Here is a 7,425-nt window from a genome sequence, read left to right as displayed (position 1 = left end):
ATACTGCATGATTTCCTTAAAGACAGAAGTCAGGCAGTTGCAGCCAATGATGCCCTTCTTGAACTATCAAAACTCCTTTCCCAAGAAGTTTTTCACTACAAATACTGATATAATAATTTTCTACACTATCTGAAAGGTATTTCCAGAAAGTTTCATTAATAAATATCCATTTTTCAAAAACTTACAGGAAAACAAATACAGCAGGGCACATTTCTGTAGTCATAGCCTAAATTTATTGAGTGAGCGAATACTATTCAAAAATGAGGGTTTCAAAAGAAAATCAGATGTAGCATACTAGAAAAATTAACAATAACTACAATTCATTTAGCAAGCAGCAGTAAACACCCAGAGAACAGTCGATTTGCTCATATATATAATACGGTATATTTGTATGTACAGTTAGATGTATGACTGTTGAGATTAGAGAGCTCTGTGTACATTAACACCATCAAACCTGCTGGATATATATGAACACACACACACACACACATGCACACATCTACATTCATGCAAAGCATCTCTGAGTCTCCCTGTATCTATATGAATGCACAGAGAATGTATTTCTTTTTCTCTTATTTAAAAAACCTAAACAAACACACATGCATGTAGTTGTTTTTGCAAAAGAAAATAATGTAGTCTTTTCATTTCTTTTTCTTTCGCATGAGCAGGAAAAGAAGATAATCAATAACAGCAACATGCTGAGAATTTGTAGGCAAGACGACAATTCCTAGCCAAGAAAAAACAGTGCATGTTAAATCTGAGATCAGTTTAGGGTTGTAAGAAGGGAGGAGAATAAAGGGGGAAAGAAAGCGAAAAGATAGAGGAAGAGAGTGAGATGCAATGTCACTAGCCACATCCAAATTGGAAGGATGAATGAACAAATGAGAAAGAGACTGTAGTTTATGTGTAGGGGTGAGCAAGCTAAGGTCAATGAGGAACTGATGAGAGACAGAGCAAGATGAAAAGATTTCAATCAAGGTAGGAAGCTAACGAAGCTGTAAAAGTACACTGAAGATGTCGGAAGCAGATGCAGTACAGATCAGCATAAGGCAGCATCAGAAATCAACAGAAGACAGACAGGATTGAAGGGTTTGTGGTTAATGGGTATTGATCCTGAAGATGGCAGCAGCATCATCATCAAGGATGGACATTTCAGAGCAGCAGGTTCAGTTTACTAACACATTGGAGTTAGGGAGTTAGTTAGGTAGCCAGTGGGATGAGACAGTTCTGGAAGTGGTTGTTGGCAATTTTATTCTTTTTTTTTGTGTGTGTAGTAATGAAGAGTCCATCATGTCATACCTTGGTGCTGGAGGAGAGTCTCTCACTGACATCAAGCGAAGACAAAAAATATGTTCTGCTGCATTCATTGCACTGTTTCAATTGAAGTGGATGATGATTCTGGAGGACAAAGAAAGAAGGTTGTTCGCGCCAGTTGACCTGTTAAAGATGAAGCTGTTACTGCAAGGCCACCGGGGAAAAAGCACTGATTTCCAAGATAAAACAGAAGTCATCAAATTATATTATCTTTACCCATTACTTTGGAAATATAAAGCAATAAAAAAAAAAGGGAGAGAGAGAGGGGGGGGGGGCAGCAACTTGAAGAACTTGACATCTCACCTCATATATACAGGGTGTTTGAGCTAAATTTGACAGTTTTGCATACAAAGAAAATAAAACTGAATATCCCATCGAGAAATAAAGTATAAAAGAAATAAAAGAAGGTGATGAGCTGGCAGAAACGTTAGCACGCCGGGCGAAATGCTTAGCGGTATTTCGTCTGCCACTATGTTCTGAGTTCAAATTCCGCTGAGGTCGACTGAGGTTGCCTTTCATCCTTTCGGGGCCGAGTGAATAAGTACCAGTTACGCACTGGGGTCAATATAATTGACTTAATCCGTTTGTCTGTCCTTGTTTGTCCCCTCTGTGTATAGCCCCTTGTGGGCAGTAAAGAAATAAGAAATAAAAGTATTTTAAAAACTCAAAAAATATCAACTAGATTATGGTTGAGAGATAGCAATTTACTCAAATTAGCCACCCCCAGCTTCCACCATGACCTCAAGACAGCTCTGGAACCTGGTGCATGCATTCTTCACTGTGTCCCTGGAAAGATCTTTGAATGCTTCCTTAATTTTGGCCACCAGCTTGGCCTTGGTGCTGCAGACAGTAGTCGGTGTCCTCCTCAACTGTGCCCCACACATAGCAATCCACAGGATTACAATCTGGGGGATTTGGAAGCCAGGAATCGGAGCTAGTGATGATGTTGAAATTCTCTGACAACCACTTCTGCTTCTTTCCAAAAGTATGGCAAGGAGCCAAATCCTGCTGCCACACATATGGCCATCCAGCAGCAACCCTCTCCGGTTAGAATTTGACCACAGTCTCCCAGCAGCTTCACACAGCCTTCTGAACTGAGCCTAAGGCCCTCTTCAAAGATGTGGGATGAATTCCAATGTGCAGATATAGTCAGAATGCCTGCTGGCCTTAACTTCATAATCTCCACTGCAGCTGTTCATGTTATATCTTACAGCTTTTACGATGCTCACAGAGCATTGAGCAGCGGTCATGATGTCAGCATTTTGATTCCGTGCAAATCATCATGATACAGGTAACCATTTTCAAATATTCAGATGGCTTCCAGTCCTCTATGTCAGCTAACTTTTTCTCAACTACAACTTTAACCCTTTAGTGTTTAAACCGGCCATATCCGGCCCAAATATTCTACATGTTTTATATTCAAACTGGCGATATCTAGCCTCTCACACCTAACCTACATTGACATTCTAAAAATAAACAATCACATCATTGAAACCTCGAAGCTATAAGATAATGCATGATTAATTTGAAAGAATTTGAATGGAAAAGTATTACATTTAACAGAGTAATCTGAACACTAAAGGGTTAATCTTTATGCTCTCCAACACTGCACAGAGTTCACCGATACATCAAGCTGCTTCTGAAAAAAGGAGACATAGAAAAAAACAATCAAATTTAGCCTAAACACCCTGTTTGCATGTGTGTGTGTGTGTGTGTAGTTTTTAGTCACAAGAAAAAGGGCTGCCTTTGTGACTGCCTATCCCGCCTCTTCTCTTTTCAGGCAACCTGGCCCAAATGTCTGCAACAGAATGTATCCTGCTATTAGCATGTAAAGGGATAAGTGGTATGTTAAACAAGGTGATTGTGTAAGTCTAGCATCCAAATTGTACAAGTAGACATGGAGGCATTTTAACAAGGCCAGAAAATACAAACTCTGGCAGTGGGAGTTCCATCCTCAAATTAGATCAATAAAGTCCATTTTCTTCATTTCAAAAAGGAAAAATAACAAGGAAAAAATAACAAAAACAAATAAGGTACAGGAAATCTGAGTGACCAGTAAAAGTATCACTGTATCAAGATCATACTGGTCTTTCTGTTTGAGAGAAACAGGGACAGGGGAGACATGGAAGCAGATAGTATAATAAATATCTACACACAGATAAAGACATCTATGAGAGTAAGAAACGACAACAATTAAAAGTACAGATTCTATCTTAATACAACACAACCACAACGTTCACATAGCTAAAAAAAAATGATACATAATTAGTACAGAGTCTAATTGAATCTTTTGGTTAGAGGAACAAAGACAGTATCTGTGATCCTTTGTATGGCCAAGACTGATGAGAGAATGTTAATTCTCAAACTGGAGACCTCAAATATTTGCAAAAGGGTGAGTTCCATTAGAAGGATAGGAGTGGGTGGAAAGTGCATAATATACAGCATTGGAGGGGTATGGTGGCAGGATGGTAGGTAAGAGGAAAAGGGAAGTGGGTAAGGGTAGGATGGGTATGGAAAGGGAGGGTGGATGAGTGGTCAACAGAGTGGGTACAGGTGAGGATGGTTTGAATAATAGTGGGGGAGGGTATCCCCACTGGATGAAGTGGCGACCCATGAGTTGGGACTGTGTTTCAGACTGTGTTAACAGCATGCAAACATACCAAATGGATATAATCCTTCATCAACGAACCTCCTAGCAGATTAAATGTCAGATATGATTTAAGTCAATTACTCAAAGTAAAAATGAAATCAGTTAAATGCTTCTTATAGTTCAAAATATATTCTTGCTCAGCTACATTTATGTCATTATTGTGAGCTGCTTGGAAACATAGGACAATTAACATAAACCCAGACAGGAACAGTTTTGATAATCAGAATAATAAAACAGCTAAAAATAAAGAATGCTGTACATTAATTACTACTATGTTGAACTTTCTCATTCTTTATTGCTCTCATTTTCACCCTTTCTTTTTATATCTGAATACATAAACAAATACACGCATGTAAAAGTACATATATATATGTATACACACAAAAACTCAAAAAGGTAAACGAATTGAAAAATTAAAATTGAAGAACTCTTTTGGAATACTTGTAAATTTGAATAAGGCAGGGAATCTTTACAACCTAAAAATTGAGGATTATAAAAGCATGATACTTAAGGACCTCCTCAAAGGAATATTCATAAGGAATGCCAGAGTATAGTGTGTAAACCTGGGATGGAGAATCGTACAAAAGGTCTGTCTCAGAGTAAAGTAGATTGTACAGTGCTTGTACATGAACACCAATGCTACATTACAGCTGCTGCTGTTGTCATATTTCATGGTCTTGAACCAATCATAAATAAAAATGTAAGAAAAAAGGGAGTCCCTAATCCAGCCACGAAGAAGAAGAAGAAACAAACATTGCAGGAAAATCTGATATTGTTTGAGGCAGATCTAGCTGGTTTCCTTGAACGTTTCCTAACCCAGGGTGATTATTGGGTCCATCACTTTGAGCCTGAGACAAAGACACGATCCATGCAGTGGAAACTGCCCTTCCTCACTTGCTCCAAAGAAGATCAAGGTTATTTCATTTGCAGGGAAGGTGATGACCTCAGATTTTGGGATGCAAAAGGCATTGTGTTTGTTGACTATCTTCAAAAGTGCCATACTAACAATAGAGAATACTATACCAACTTTCTGAGGCAGTTACAAAAGGCTATCAAGAGCAAATACCCTGGAAAATTGACGAAAGGGGTTTTGTTTCATCAGGACAATGCTTCAGCACACAAGTCCTTGCTTTCAATGGTTACTGTGCATGACTGTGGCTTTGAACTGGTTGCTCACCCTCCCTTTTCTCTTGATTTGGTCCCATCTGACTATCATCAATTGGCTGGGAACCAGTATCACATCGATGATGATGTGATAGCTACTGTTGATGATTTTTGTATCAGCAATAGGATGACAGCTTCTTCACTGATGGGATCCAAGCACTTCAACATTGATAGAAGAAGTGTGTGGACCACAAGGAGGACTATGTTGAAAGATAAACCTCATTTGGTCACATTCCATGAGAGTATCTTGATCCACATATGAACTTTTCAGCCAACCTCATAATTTCCATGACAAGTGATGCATTTGTATCATCATAAAACCCAACCCTTGAAACTTTCTCCCCAAAAATTCAGGTGTGCACTGATGTACTCGCTTCTTCACAGACACTAATAGCTTGTCTCGGTCATTGAATCATTGTCTTTGAAGATTGTACTTCATTGTCTTGAATAGGTGGAAGTCAGAAGGCACCACATCTAGGTTGTATTATTAATTGGGGGAACCACTGAACAGCACAATTTTCTACCCCGCTGACTTGTTGCCTAAGTTGTGTGCGATTATGCATGGTGTTGGTGAATGCGGATTATTTTCGGAGTCTTCTTTAGTCTCTTCCTCCAAATAGCTCCTTTAACCCTTTAGCATTCAGATTATATACTGTCAAATGTAATGCTTATTTATCACATTGTTTTGAATTGATAAACTATTATCTTGTAGCTTTGAAACCTCAGTGATGTGATTGCTTATTCTTACAATGATGTTGTAGGATAAGTGTGAGAGACTGAATCTAGTCAGTTTGCATGTAAAGCAGGTAGAATATTTTAGGCCGGATATGGCCAGTTTAAATGCTAAAGAGTTACGTTTTTTGAGCATCTGTGTTCCACATATTGGTCATGGTACAACCATATTCCAGAAAAATCAAGGAGAATGACACCTTTGTCATCTTCCAAACAGTCAGCACGACTTCCTGTGCCAGTCGCTGGCTCAAGAATTTCTTAGGCCTTTGAGAAAAGATGTGACACTTTCATTTATGGATTATAAAGATAAACCCAAGTTTCACCCCCTGTTGATGGATTGGCAAAAAATTGCATCTTCATCAGCTTCAAACACTCCCAGCAGAACAAAAAACCACCCTTGTTTCCTTCAAACCAGGTGTCAAATGCCACCACTTGGTATTTTTTGATTTTAGAATGAATTTAAAACCCTTGAAAGAAGTACTCATAAATTTAACCTTAAAAACTGGTTGCAAAAATTTCAACTTTTACATGAGTGTACATGGGGGTGCTGAAAAGTTCCTGGCTTTGGGTAAAAGAAAATACAAGAGGATAATTTGATTATGATTTTATTTATCATATTCCTCTCTCAGATTCACATACTTATTGCAGCAGTCCTTCAGTTTTTCTAAAGCCCTGTAAAGCAATTCAGGAGGTTGGGCCTCCAACTAGGCCTTTCACAATACCCTTAAAGCCAGGAACTTTTCAGCACACCCTATTGTATAAAGTAGCTATTTGTGCTTAAAGTAATGTTAATTAATTACATAACAACTACAAAACAGATTCACTTAAAAAAGATAATGAAAAAGATGTTAGTAATAAAAATTAATTATCAATAGTAACAGACATGGACATACAAATATCACAAACCAATCAAATTCAACATAAAAAGTTGGGAAAATAATCAACATGCTCCACAACAAATCCCAAAGCTATTTGTGGACCAACAACACTTACAAAAGGTTCAATTTCGTGATCAAAAAAAAAGTGTTCAACCCTTCTGCAGACAATATAATGTCCCAAGTCAAATGAAAAATTGGATGGGTTGAAGTCAGACAGACTACTCACATGTACTGAAGAAATGGATATATGCTACTCTGGTTATCATCTCCAAAGCCAAACAGCCTTATCTGCCATTAAATCATCGATTAAATCATCGAATAAGTTGTCACTGAAAGAATGATTAGCGGCCATTTTTCAAAGTAAGTTTCAATAAAATTTTTTCTTCAAATCTCGATAAAGGAATAAAATCACAAAACTTCAGCAACGCATGGGCTGATATCAATTTTTACAGAATGTTAAATAATAGAGGAAGGATTTGATGTTTTTTCTCTTAGTTTAGAGAATTCCTAACTTCCTTTAAAATGAATGTAAAGAAAGATCATTTGATTTGTGTGGTATAGGACTGACTGACAGACAGATAAGTCGTTGGGTGGATTCATGTCATACAGGATGTTAAGAGTTTACATACATACATACATATATATATATATATATATGTATATATATATATATATATATATATATAT

General features: G+C 37.6%; 1 protein-coding gene across 3 annotated transcripts in view; it reads right to left on the bottom strand.

Moving 5' to 3' along the window:
- Positions 1-7,425, bottom strand: part of LOC106883036 (phosphatidylinositol 4,5-bisphosphate 3-kinase catalytic subunit alpha isoform) — a 45,945-nt gene that overhangs the window by 22,243 nt on the left and 16,277 nt on the right. The gene's annotated exons all lie outside the window — the stretch shown is intronic.

This window comes from Octopus bimaculoides, chromosome 26 (assembly GCF_001194135.2).
Source record: "Octopus bimaculoides isolate UCB-OBI-ISO-001 chromosome 26, ASM119413v2, whole genome shotgun sequence".
Classification (NCBI taxonomy): Eukaryota; Metazoa; Mollusca; class Cephalopoda; order Octopoda; family Octopodidae; genus Octopus; species Octopus bimaculoides.
This window is presented reverse-complemented; position numbering and strand designations above follow the sequence as displayed.